Consider the following 15,324-nt stretch of genomic DNA (forward strand, 5'->3'; position numbering starts at 1 on the left):
TCCTGCTATTATTGTCCAAATTGTAAAATTTAAAATGGTTTCCAAAGTTGAAGGTATTAACATAGATATATATTTTTTTTATCTTTAATTAAATGAATCTAATTTTTTTTGTGCATTGAACCTCTTTTATATGTTTTGTTAATGTTTTATTTAGATTTTTAGTTAATATTAGTAAAGTTTTGTAGTTCCTGTAGTTCCAGACGTGCATGTACAAAAATAGACGTTCGCTGTTTTTCAAAAATTCTTTCTATTTATACGCGGCCTTGAAAATTGTGATATCTTCTTCGGGTGCAAGATATTGTGATTCCATATAACTCTTAGTATTCTTTTTGGTTAGACTTATTTCACTTAGTCATCCGATGGGAAAAAGTTAGTTTTTAGCATAGGAGAAATATGCATACCCAATTAAATTATAATTATGGCTTATTCTTTTTAATATATTACAGGCATCCTGATAAAGTTAAAAATGATTACGGTGCCGAAAAGTTCATACAAATTAAACTAGCTTATGAAATTCTAGCTGACTTGGATCGACGACGAATTTTTGACCGGTATGGAGTATCGGATATTAACTCACAATATTTTCAGAAGAAACATGATTATAGTGAATATAATCGCTTTACATTAAATCAGAATGATGATGATTTTGGACAACGATTCGATATAAAACAAGACATTGCATTTTATCAGAAGTTATCAATAACAGAAAATTACTTTGAGAAAATGATTTTATCAAAAAATGCAAAAAAGTGCACGTCGTCATGTTTTACAATGATTGGTGTTTTAAATGTACTCGAATTGTTGATGCCTTCAAAAAGATTCTTGAACTACTTCAGCCAATAGGTATTTATTCATTTTGAAAGTGTCATCTTACTGTTTATTACTTTTTAAGGTATTAACTTTGCAACGGTTAATGCAGTGCATGAAGAGTCCGTTTTTCGAAAATGTGGCGCCAGAGAAGTGCCACAACTGGTTTTGATCTTAGACAATCATTATTTCTTATATCGCGATCATAGCTTTACCCCCCAAAAAGTTGTTGGTAAGTTCTATTTAGCTTTAATCACTTTATCACTTAAAATAAAATTTGGTACTTTCGTGTTAGAAAAATAAGGTACAATATACATCTAATATGTTATCAGTATACTACATATGATATGATATATGTTGTTGTATAATTGTTGTTTTAAAATAAATAATAAATTATTTCTAATGGACATTAGAAAAAAGTATTGCATTTAATGTTTACACACATTTTTCAATTTATTTTCAAAGATATTTATAAAATTATTACTGAAAATAAAAATGTCAAATCAAATAATAATTATAATTATTGTTACAAAATATAACTAAAAAATTAAAGATAACGATTTATTCGAGATTCCCGACTATCAGATACCCGTAAATCAGCTAGTGAAAGTGCGAATGAAAATTTCAAAATTGTTTGTACTGTAGGGTGAAATTTGGAAACAAATAATAATAAGATGAAAGAAAATGTTGAATAGTGTGGGAGTGATAGTTTAGAGGGGGTTGTGGGCGTTAAAATGGGTGTAGGAAATCTCATTTGAAAACCTATATATACAAGACAAATGAAAAAAATTCTTTTAAAAAATTTAGAAATGTTCAGAAATGTTGGCGTGACAAAGAATCTCCGCAAAGCCTGAGGATAGGAATCTCCTAAAGAGTCCAAATGGAGTTTTAGCGGCAACCGTACCGAGTAATCGCCAGCTGGCAGTCGGGTGTAATTTTTAACAATGTGGGCCTCGCAATCTAGCTCCTCCTTAGTGGCTTGAACTATTGGGCCGGGACAATTTTCTACCTCCCAAAAGCGCTGCAGAAGTGAATCCAGTTCAACATCAATGCTGTTTTCCTTGCTGGCTGAAGAAGGAACGCGTGAAGCTATTAAGGCGCTACCGCAAGAGCGCGCGCAGTCTCCAGACACAACCCAGCCCAGAAGAGTTTTTTGAAGCAGGGGCAGTCCTGGCAACAATTTTATCTGACCTACGCACAGCAGCTCATAAAACAGGCTAGCTCCTATTAACAGGTCAACACGCTGAGCTTTATGAAATTCCGAGTCAGCGAGCTGCAGGTTTTCTGGAATCTTCCAGTCCCCAATGTCCACATTAAAACTTGGCTGGCGATCCGTGATATTGGGAGCGATAACTGCTGTTATGCTCGTTGAGAAATCCGAAGTGACAGACCGAATCGCAACTCCTACCGAGAATCCAACAGTCGCGATATTGGAATCCCCGATTCCAGTGACGGAGCCGGACGACCTCGACCTCTTAAGTTGCAGTTGATTTGCAAACCGAGAGGTGACCAAGTGCAGTTCAGAGCCAGAATCAACAAGGCCCTGCAGGGAACGAACAGTCCCGACAGGTTTTGCACTAGAACGGTTGCAGTGGCTAGCAGCACAAGGTCACTACCGAGATCCTGGGCAATAAGAGTAGAAGAAGTAGAAAGCGGGACAGAAGGCTCAGTGTGGGAGCTTGAAGACACCGGAACATGTGGCTGCGAGGAAGGCGGACCATCTAGATGGAGCAGCGTATGATGCCGTAGCTGATGATCTGCCTTTAGGCAATTTATGCAAAGTGCTAGTCTCTTTGCCTCGCGCAGACGATCTACTGGCGCTAAGTCTCTAAATTGCGGGAAATAATATATGGCATGCTCTGCACTATGGCAAAGCATGCAACCAAGAGAATTTTGGGTGGAAGCAACTAGCGTCGAACGATTTCTGCCCAACTGAACGCCTGGCGCAATCCACGGCCTCCAAAGTCCTACATCGCTGCTCCAGGATTGCAGTCATCGATTTCCACGACGGAATAAGGTTGGCAAAGATCGGATCCTCCAAGCTCCCCTCCCACTTAGCTTGGCTCGCCGCATCCAGCTTTTGCAGCAGCACTTACACTATGATGCAGCCAGCGATTTGCTCAGTGGTGCCCCGCCGATTATAAAACCTTTTTTGAAGCAACTCTAAAGCCGCTTCGTAATTGCTGTTTGAAATCTCCAATGATCGGATAGTTTCCAGCGCTGAATCCCTCAAACATGACCGCAGGCTGTCGATTATGCTCGTGAACACGGAGTAAAAATCCGCCCAGTTTGCGTAGCCTCCGCCAAAGCTGCACAGGCGGCAACGGCATCGGCCTCGGCCGCGGCTGCGTTTGAGGACCACTACACTGGTGGGGCACAACACCTTCCGCAAGCGTTGAGTGCGGCGCGAAATGCACATTGCGTTTGGCTATTTCCGAGCGCACACCAGCCTTGAATTCAACGATGAATTCATCGAAAAACTCGCTCATTTCACTGCCAATTTTGTCGAAATCCAATTCCTCCAGTTCTGTATGCAGAACATTGAAGGCACTTTGCAGCTCATCAATCTGCTCCAGCCTCACCGTAAGAGTGGGTTTGTCGTATCCGCTTAGCGTCTCATTAGACAGCGACGTTTGTAGCCTCTGCAACCTGCTGAACAGCGCATTGGCTTTGCCTTTTAAAAAAGTCACTGTTTTTTTTCACCTTCAGCGGGCATGGCAACAAATCGCCTTTAATTCGGTTCAGCGGTCAGATGAGCACAAAATAAATGCCGAAAATGAAAGCGGAGTCAATGCACGTAACGATATATGTAGCAATGTATGTATGTATATATGCAATGCTAGCTCGCTTAAACACAGCCACTATCACCGAAGTCACCACTCACTTGTCCAACCGATTGCGATATAATGTATTTATATTTATTCATAAACGGGATAAGTGCATTAATTAATGCATGCAAATTAACACGATCACGTCGGGGCCACCAATGTTTAGCTATTGAGCTTTTTCAATAGCTGTTGCGAATAATAAATAGCCGAAGAAAGTTTGTTTATTTTACGATACTGTTTATTTCGCGAATTGTTTACAGCAGCTAGGGCCGACAAAAAGCTATATCGAATGCACAAGTTTAGTCTTTTCCGAAAGACGAAGAAGTGGCAATTGGCGGGACAGACAGCCGAAATGCAGCGCCCAAGCTTAACGTAGGTAGATAACAAAAAGAACAAGGAATGAGCGCCGTACAGATAAATGCGTGCGAGAACAGCGGTTTGCACTGTGGGCATCGCAACTGCTACCACTGACTACTTCGGCTTACAATATTAAAAAGTATAAGATTAGTCTACTGCACAGTTTTGGCGGCTGCATGACCCAACAACCGCCAAAAACTGCCACGCCCCCATTTTGAAAAATATTTTTTTTTCATAATTTTATATGTCGTGTACATTTTGATCGACTCGCAAAAAACTTTATTGCCACGCCCACTCTAACGCCCTGAAGCCACCAAACCGGCCACACCCACACTGCTAAACAATTTTTAACTTTTTTCTCGTTTTATATCCATAATATTTATCGAAATCCCAGAAAAATTATGAAATTTCGAGTTCGCATTCCCACTTGCTGAGTATCTGATGGTCGGAGAACTCGTCTAAAGCATTCTCTCTTGTTTTGTGTTGATTTATAATATATGATTTTTCATATATGATGATGCATATTTTGACTGCTTCACATTGGTATTTTTTGATTTTATATTAGACAATGGATATTACAAAAATGTTCTGCTTTTAGTCATGTAAAAGTAATGTGTTATAATAAAAAAAATAACATTTAAGATTTTAAAAACTCCAATATCAATGTTAATTTATTTACTTAATGTAATGTACAGTTAAAGTTTAAAAGATGATTTCATGTTTTTATAGTAATTATATTATAACCATTCTGGTCCTGTGTACAACATCCAATACACACGTTTGTTCGTCGTTAAATGACCCATACGCTATATTGGGAATAAACAAAAAGGCAACTACATACGAAAAAAGAGAAGCTTACAAGGAATTAGCTAAGAAATGGCAAGTCTGCATAACAATTGTGTCATAAAAGTTCAGAATGTTTAAAATTAAATGTTCTTCTATCGTTATATACTGTAAAAAATGTTGTATACCCAGGAAAAAAAAGTTGCTTTCCAGTAAAAATGTTAATTATTATTATTTATACCCTTTACTCTACGAGTTTAAATGTATGTAAACGAGAGGAGGTAGTTAGTTTCAAAATGTTTCAAATGTTGTTGGTAGCTGCATACCTTATCTCAACATTCTGGGTTATATTTTTATAATTTTCTTAATCTTGTAATATTCTGTCGATTTGTCAAGAAAACTTCTTGCCACACCCACTCTAACACCCAAAAACCGCCCAAAACTGCCACGCCCACACTTTTGAAAAATGTTTTAATATTGCTTCAAATTTTTGTTAGTCTTGCAAATTTCCATCGATTTGCAATGCCCAATCTAACGTCCACAAAGCGAAATGACCACAATTCGATCTTTTTTTTATTATATTCTCCAATTCCAACCGCTGATTGAAAAAGCGTGACATTTTTGAAGCGCAAGGCGGCGGCCGCAAGTGGAACGATTAGCGGACTTCTGAAATCATTTCGTTTAATGAGTTTGCTCTTCGAGTGAGGTTGGAGCTGATCGATGAGCTCCAACAAACAATTAGAAAAGTTAGCGATGAGCTCGAAGAACTTGATTTTGATTAAACCGAATGTGACTTGGCTTAGAAGTTTGATGACATTCTCGTAACTCTTAAATCCTCTATAAGGGGGAGATCTTAAAGGGCGGCTCGCAAATGCACTTTTCCACTTAACTTTCGATGACGACATTGGTCCGTTTGATTGAGGCCCTATCAGCTTTCACTCATAAATAGGGCACCGTCGCTGCCATCTCTTGAACTTCCAAAATCGCTGGAGGCTATGCTAACTTGGTCAACATGGGTCCACCCACCAGCACGCTGCCGTAATCCCAATTGCTTCAGGTTAATAGATAAAAATATGTACATAATAAAGGTAATAAGTAATTATGCAAATAGAAACTAAAGTAAGCTGAGAGAATCTAGAGCAAGGTTTTTTTCTTGGTTGCGAAATCAGAAAAGAAAGGTGTATGCCGTTATTCAAGAACGTTATAATTAAAGAGTTGAAGTTACTAGCTGCTAAATATATTTAAGCGAATGATTAAAAAAATATTTAGTGTGAGTTTTCTTTATAATCTTGGTTCATGAGTTATTATTTTTTTTATTTTTTTTTTTTATTGTTATAAAGAATTATTAAAGAGAAGTGTAGCATATTAGACTAATCTACCCTAAAAATACAATAAATGATTGGGTATAACTTAGCGTCAATACATTGTGACACTTGGTCATAATAAATATAAATATACAAATATACAAAAAGACCACAAAAAACTACGTAAGCACTCCAGCGCCCCAGTAATACGATCTAACGCTTATACATAAGCCGATCGCGGAGCGTGGGAATGCTGAGCATGCACTTTGCAGCTCAAGTGGTCAATGCCTTCTGCATACATATGTATATGTATAAATGTAAGTAAGAATACATAGATATAAGCAATGTATATGCGGGTTAGCTGAACCCAACTTCACACTTTGATTATTCGAATAAACCGCTTCAAGCAGAGCAGAAGCTCTGAGCTCCAGAGCCAAGTCTATTTCATCAACTACCAAAATACCGTACTACTTGTTGAACCTATCACATGGCGACCGTGACAGGACCATTGCAGGACGCACACGAAGTGTTTAAAGTATTGTGCTAATAATTAAAGTCGACTGATCTTAGTTCGACTATAAATTAAATAAATTTATAAATTCAAATGACATTATAAAACATAATAATTGATGGCGGAAGAGCCACAATTCTCAAACGCACAGCCCAAGACACAAAGGGACTTGCCAACGTTGGAAGAAGCTCTGCAGCAAAGTCCTGCAGATGGACCACGCCCACTCACAATATCTGAGTACCGGGCAAGGCAGAAAAGGATGGAACCAAAGAAGCACAAACGCTCCGGAAAAAGGGTAAAGCTACTTAAACAACGCCGACTGGTTAAGGAAATGACCCAGTTGGCCAGAGACGAGGCATCCCGACAACGCTACAAAGAGCGTCTTGAGGACATCGAAAGCAAGATTTCGCAAGGTGCGAAACAACGCATCCGGGCTACATAAATAAATGCCAATGCCCCAATTTGCCTTAATTTTAATTTCTAAACCCAAGCCGATGCGGGAAACCGCTGCTTGAAAAACACTAATATCTGTTAGGCTTTTTACTAACAATGCGGTTGGACAATTTTTTTTATATTGTAAACAAATATGTGAGCCAACCACATTTATTAACAACTAATATTTCCACGTCTCCGCTACTGAGTATATATATATTCAGCTGCAAAAAAAAAAATAAATTTTTTTTAATGAAAGAATATAACAATTCTTATCTTCAATAAACGTAAACATTTTTTTTTATTTTTGATTTTCTAGAAGAATAAATTAATATCATAATAATGAGAAAAAACTCCTAAATAAAAAAAAAAAAACGTTTCATTGAAAATAAACAAAAAAAAAAAAAAATTGGATGGTTTAGCGATTCTAGTGAGGCAACGGACAATACTGCCAACGTAGTTAATAACGTAAAAATTATAGATCACACAGACGATATAAATGCGTTGTGGATCTTATTGCTGATCATTACAATAGTACTACTTCTACAATTTCTGCTTACAATTTATGTTAAGCATAACAAGATCATCAAAAGACGTTATATAAATAGGGCAAATCGTTTCGACCAGATTTAAAAAAAAAAATAATATGGATTAGAAGAAAGCTTAATAAAAACTTTTTTTACGACAAGAATGGAATGGAGCGAAATAGCGATACGAATAGACGAATTTCGCTTCAGGTTCGATAAGTCTTATAAATGTATCAATAGAGACGCAGTAATAAAATCCGAAACTTTGAAAAATCATATAGAGATATTAGTAGGAGAATATAATAATATAGTTACATTAGTAAATAAATATGCAAATAGGCTCACATCTGAACATAATAACAAATGTTTGAGGAAAAAGAAGGCATACTCTGATAGATGTACCAGAAAGTCTAAGTCAATTGGTTGAATTCAACACAGACCAGTTCAAAGAACTAGACGAATCTGTTCAATCAAGCGGCGCTGAGTCCGATAGTGACATTGAAACGCTAGAAGGAAGCGACCGAATTGAATTTAAATCTGAACCAATAACATTTTCAAAAATGGCACAGACACTGATAGAATTTATCAGGCTAGCCACATCTCTGATACCAGAGTTTGATGGTAAACCAGAAAATCTACAAAGTTTTTTGGATGCTCTAAGTCTACTAGATAGCTTAAAGAGAACACATGAAACGACAGCAATAAGCCTAATAAAAACTAAACTTAAAGGCCATGTAAGAAACCTTATAAGTAATGAGCAGACGATTGCTGCAATCATTACCCAACTGTCAATTGCAGTAAAAGGAGAATCGGTAGAAGTGATATCTGCCAAGCTTTTGAATCTACAACAGAGAAATAAAACGGCTAACCAATACACCCAAGAGGTGGAGAAACTGACAAAGGCCCTTGAAGGTGCCTATATCAGTGAAGGTCTCAGCCAATCCTTAGCAAATAAATACAGCACTACAACAGCTGTAAAAGCAATGACACAGAATTGCTCCATTGATAAAGTAAAACTTATCATGCAAGCAGGCACATTCACAAACATGAATGACGCCATCTCCAAATTTGTAAACAGTTGCACAGAGATAACAGGTCAAAGTAACACTGTACTCTATTATCGACGTGGTGCAAATAATTATAATAGAGGCGCCCGGGGTTATAATCGTGGAAGAAATAACTACCACAACAATTACAACCGAGGCAGCAATAACAACAATAATAATAACTATAATAACCGTGGAGGTAGGCGAGGCCAAAACCAAGGGAGAGGCCGCGGAAACTACAACCATGGTAATAATAATAATAGCAGTGTGAGAATCGCCCAAAATACGTCGGAAAACTAACAGAACCCTTTAGGAAACAACCAATAAATGTAAAAGTTCATTCCATCAATTATAGTCTTAATATATTCGTAACCTTCTATAATCATTCAACTGAAAATAAACTAACATTTCTCATAGATACTGGTGCAGATATCTCACTTTTGAAAGTAAATTCTGATAACTTCATAATTCAAAATGAAAAAATAATAAACATCGAAGGCATAGGCCAAGGTGTGATAAAGTCTCAAGGAACAACCTTAATAGAACTCCAATCAACAAAATATATTATCCCACATGAATTTCATTTGGTAAACCCAAATTTTGCAATACCATGTGATGGAATAATAGGCATTGATTTTATAAAGAAATTCAATTGTCAACTAGATTTCAAACCAAGTGAAGACTGGTTTATAATTAGACCCCAAAATTTAAATTATCCAATATATGTTCCGATAACATATAGCGCTGGCAACAATACAGTTCTTCTGCCAGCCAGATCACAAGTTATTCGGAAAATAGACATTATTACAGTAAATGATTACATATTTGTTCCTAATCAGGAAATACATAACGGAATTTATGTTGCAAATACAATAGCAGCATCCAAACATGTATACGTTCGACTTCTAAATACAACTAATTTCGACCAAGTGGTCAAAGTAAATAAAATACAATATGAAAATCTCAAAGATTATGACATTCATAATACCGACACTGGAAATAGAAGCGAACAAATACTTTCAAAACTAAAGAAAAATTTTCCAGACCAATTTAAAAATCAATTAACAGAATTATGCACACAGTATAGTGATGTGTTCGGACTGGAAACCGAACCAATATCAACAAATAATTTTTATAAACAAACATTAAGACTTAAAGATGATGAACCCATTTATATAAAAAACTATAGAAGCCCGCATAGCCATATTGACGAAATTCAAAAACAAGTAGGGAAATTAATAAGCGACAAAATCGTCGAACCGTCTGTATCTGAGTATAACAGCCCACTCTTGCTAGTTCCAAAAAAATCATTACCAAATTCACAAGAGAAAAAATGGCGATTAGTAATTGACTATCGTCAAATAAACAAAAAACTTCTTTCTGACAAATTTCCACTCCCTAGAATTGATGACATTTTAGATCAACTAGGTCGAGCTAAATACTTTTCATGCCTTGACTTGATGTCAGGTTTCCATCAAATAGAACTTGAGGAAAACTCTAGGAATATAACATCCTTTTCAACGAGCAATGGCTCATATCGCTTCACGCGATTACCATTTGGTCTTAAAATAGCACCAAATTCATTTCAGAGGATGATGACTATATCATTCTCGGGATTAGAACCCTCTCAGGCATTCCTTTACATGGATGACTTAATGGTGATAGGATGTTCCGAAAAACACATGATTAAAAACCTAACTCATGTTTTTAATGTATGTAGGAAACATAACCTAAAGTTGCATCCAGAAAAATGTTCATTTTTCATGCACGAAGTGACATTCCTAGGTCACAAATGCACAGACAAAGGAGTATTGCCAGATGACAAGAAATATGACGTCATCAAAAATTATCCTGTCCCTCATGATGCGGACAGTGCAATTTGTAGCATTCTGCAACTATTATCGTCGATTTATAAGGAACTTCTCCGACTATTCACGGCACATAACTAAATTATGTAAAAAGAATGTCCCTTTTGAATGGTCAAGCGAATGCCAGAACGCACTTAGAACCGTAACGGGATTCAGCTCCCAATAGCTTATGCATCACGTTCATTTACAAAAGGAGAAAGCAATAAGAGTACAACGGAACAAGAACTAGCGGCAATTCATTGGGCAATTACCCATTTTAGACCATACATTTATGGCAAACATTTCACCATTAAAACGGACCACAGACCATTAAAGTACCTATTTTCTATGATTAATCCCAGTTCTAAATTAACTCGCATGCGGCTAGAGCTTGAAGAATACGACTTCACAGTAGAATACCTAAGGGGGAAAGATAATTTTGTAGCAGACGCACTCTCACGTATAAATATAAAGGAACTCAAAGACATGCAACATAAAGTCCTGAAAGTCACTACCAGGCAACAAAGTAGACAAGAAAACTGTACAGTAACAAATAAGGAACTATTGCCTAGGCAAAGTATCCAAAATGTATCTAAGCCCAACGTACACGAAGTCATAACAAATGATGAAGTACGAAAAGTAGTCACCTTGCGAATAACTGAATCTATTTGTTTACTAAAACGAGGAAATAAAGTTATTGCAAGAATTGATGTTGACGATTTATATACCAATGGAAATTTTGATTTAGGTCAGTTCTTCCAAAGGCTTGAAATGCAAGCCGGTATACTAAAAATCAGCCAACTCAAATTGGCACCGAGTGAAAAAATCTTTGAAACCATTTCAATAGATAATTTCAAAAATATGGGCAATATAAAATTGAAATCATTAAGAGTAGCGCTACTCCAGCCGGTGACCATTATAAAAACTGAAAAAGAGATACAATCGATACTGTCTACATATCATGACGATCCAATTCAAGGAGGTCATACAGGCATTACAAAAACGCTGGCGAAAAAAAAAGACACTATTATTGGAAAAATATGACTCGTCATATAAAAGAGTACATACATAGATGTCATAAATGCCAAATGTCAAAAACAACGACACATACAAAGACCCCAATGTCTCACACAGAAACCCCAACAAATGCTTTTGATATAGTGATAGTGGACACAGTTGGTCCACTACCGAAATCAAAATATGGCAACGAATACATCGTCACACTAATATGTGATTTGACGAAGTATCTAGTAACCATACCTGTTGCGAATAAGAGCGCAAATACTGTCGCAAAAGCTATATTCGAAAATTTTATACTAAAGTACGGTCCAATGAAGACGTTCATTTCGGACATGGGTACCGAGTATAAAAACAATGTAATTCAAGATATGTGTAAATATATGAAAATTGAAAATCTTACATCCACTGCATATCACCACCAGACTTTAGGGACAATCGAACGAAGTCAAAGAACATTCAATGAATACATTCGTTCATACATCTCTGCAGATAAAACTGATTGGGACGTTTGGATACAATACTTTACATATTGTTTCAACACAACACCACCAGTCATGCATAATTACTGTCCATATGAACTAGTCTTTGGAAGATTACCAAGGCAGTTCGCAAATTTTAATAAAACAGATAGAATAGAACCACTGTATAATATAGAAGATTACTCAAAGGAAATAAAATTTAGATTAGAAATAGCATATAAAAGAGCTAGACTTTTGTTAGAAAAAGCTAAGTCTTATAGAAAACAACTTTATGATAAGAAAACTTCAGATTTTCAATTAAAAATAGGAAATAAAGTTATACTAAGGAACAAAAAGGAAAAAAGGAAAGGAAAAAAAAAAACACAAAAAAATTAAATTATTTTTCCTTCTAAGAAAGTTAAACATAAATCCAAAAATATCGTAATTTTTTGTATTATTCTGTCATTATAGAAAAATGTTTTGAGACAAAACATTGCTAATAATTAAAAAGAAAAATCAATATCAAAAAATTTTTTCCTTTCTAAACACAATATTAATATTGAGAACTCAATGACTACATATATTACGTCATTTCTTTAAAAAGGGAGGTGTAGCATATTGGACTAATCTACCCTAAGAATACAATAGATGATTGGGCGTCAATACATTGTGACACTTTGTCATAATAAATATAAATATACAAATATACAAAAAGACCACCAAAAACTACGTAAGCACTCCAGCGCCCCAGTAATACGATCTAACGCTTATACATAAGCCGATCGCGGAGCGTGGGAATGCTGAGCATGCACTTTGCAGCTCAAGTGGTCAATGCCTTCTGCATACATATGTATATGTATAAATGTAAGTAAGAATACATAGATATAAGCAATGTATGTGCGGGTTAGCTGAACCCAACTTCAGCACACTTTGATTATTTGAATAAACCGCTTCAAGCAGAGCAGAAGCTCTGAGCTCCAGAGCCAAGTCGATTTCATCAACTACCAAAATACCGTACTACTTGTTGAACCTATCACAGAAGAAAAAAAATTTTTTTTTGTTATAAATTATAATTCAATCGGCTGCTTACGCCACTCCATTAGGATCAATTATTTATTAGCAGTGTGTATAAAAAATAAATAATACTTTGCACGCCATCAAAATGATGACCTCCAGCAAAATTTTTCGGTGTACTTTGCTGAATATTTACAATAATAAAAATAAAGTTTTATAAATGAACTGAAATGAGCAACTTTTCACTCCTCGGCGAAAGATCGATCTAACGGCGCAGATGAGCTGAAACGAAAGTGTGGCATTTTCTACCAATGCTTGGAGAAGGTATAATTTCGGATTACACGTCTGCGAACAAACTTTCATGAATTTTTACTCGAAAATACAAAGGAGCACTCTCAGAAAATGAACTCTTCTTACAAAAAAAAAAAATTTATCTATCTAACTCTACTTACGATAACCAAATTATCCCAAAACTTTCCGGGTGTAGCTGATAAAGAGTCTAGTATATTCCCGATGCATAATACTGCATTTAAAATGACCCTAAATTAGAATCTTACAGCTGAGTGCAAACTTCATAATGTTTGTCTATTAGGAGCTTCCTAACAACGCCGCTTCAATCGCCACTACAATTACAGACATACTTTTCAACGAGTATAGTATACCCTTCTAATCTACGAATACCGGATATAAATATTATACAATGGAAACATCATACTATACTATATATACTATACTTATATTTAAGAATATAAAATATTATATATAACATTATGTCTTATATTTAGTTTAAAATCTTTATCTAACTATTATTGATTTTACGTAGCGCACTTTATTATATAATGTATTTAAATTTTCTAAATGAACTTTAAATTTTTAAAATTTTGGTTGCAGAATTTATACGCAAAAAATACCATTTAATGTTTTCAAACGCATCGAACATGACAATTTCAATGATTTTCTGGGAGGATGGAGTGACAACAGATCAAGGGCTTTAATTTTTGAGCCTCGAAGTTTAACTAGGTTACGATACCTTCTAACCGCCTTTGAATTTTACGACCGAGTTGCATTTGGGTGAGTTACATAAATAAATGTTCTTACTAATTAATAACTAAATGTTCTAATCTAATAACTACATTTGCATATTATCATAACCTAATAAAAATATTTATTATATGTATTGACGATTTAGTTTCTTTAAAAAGCTACTTAGATAATGGGTAAATGTGGGTCACGTCTAAAACCTTAACAAAGCTATAGTTTATAGTTATAATTAAAATATGTGACAGGTAGAAGGACGCAGCCAGCAATAGCTCATCATAAATTTGAGTTATTTTATTTTATCACTCATATTACAACTGTGTATCAATATATTTTGCATTCCCCTGTGTGCTATGTTCGTCTCTCTCAATAGAGAGCGAGCACAACTCCTTAAATCTTTATTTTGTGCTCATTTGCCTTCTGCTTAGCAAAGTCAGTTCCAAATTATGTGTTGATCACAGCGGTACTGCTGCGATGCACTTTAACTCTTAATCGGTTCGGTACGGGCACTGTCGCCGTTCATTTTATTTGCCCTGTGTGGCAAAAGATATTGAAATAAAACTAAAATTTTAATTGAAACATTAACTTTACCGTGTTTTTAAATTGCCACACCATTTCTCAAAATCATTGAAAAAGCTTATTGCCTCAACAAATGTAATTTAACAGAGCTCATCTGCACTGAATTCTGTATACCTAATGACATCTCTAAACCTCTGAAAAATAGACTACAATAAGAATATACCCGTATCCAGGAAGCAGCGACTTTAGGAGTGGTTACCCTTCCCACGCAGTGCATATGCTGACCAAAACTTTATGCGCGTCTATATCACTCCTCGTCCCTTAAACACTAAGCAACTACTCATTTAAGTTAACACGCGCAGGGCCACAATCGCTAACTCCACGATAAGACCGGACGCGGCCGCAGTTACGTCAGCCCGACTGCAACTAAGTCGCTAGCTATATATGACTCCTGCATTCCAGCACCAGCCAAATGGTCACTGCCCGGAGCGTGTGAAGCGCAATGTCAACATTCTACTGTCAATGTCAGCATGCTGCCGTGAGCGCTGCTTCAGGAAACGTGCTACTTCATATTAAGCTTAAGTTTTCTGTCTCTAGTTTAAAAACTCATAGGAATGCGCATAGTCGCATAATAAATAACAATACTCGAAATTGTTGTCTGTTAATTGGCGCCTACGGCACTCTTATAGAACTCACAATGTTCGTTAACCACCCAAAGCTGTGACAAAGAAACGAAAGTGCAAAGTGAAGCATTTTTTCCGACCAACAACACAACAAACAAAGCGAAAATATAAAAAAATAAAAATAAAAATAAAAATAATAATAAAAAAGCT

General features: G+C 35.9%; 1 pseudogene; it reads left to right on the plus strand.

The window, feature by feature from the left end:
* Window positions 1-447: 447 nt before the first annotated feature.
* On the plus strand, window positions 448-14,006 carry CR41320 (annotated as a pseudogene).
* Window positions 14,007-15,324: the final 1,318 nt, after the last annotated feature.

This window comes from Drosophila melanogaster, chromosome 3L (assembly GCF_000001215.4).
Source record: "Drosophila melanogaster chromosome 3L".
NCBI classification, from domain to species: Eukaryota; Metazoa; Arthropoda; class Insecta; order Diptera; family Drosophilidae; genus Drosophila; species Drosophila melanogaster.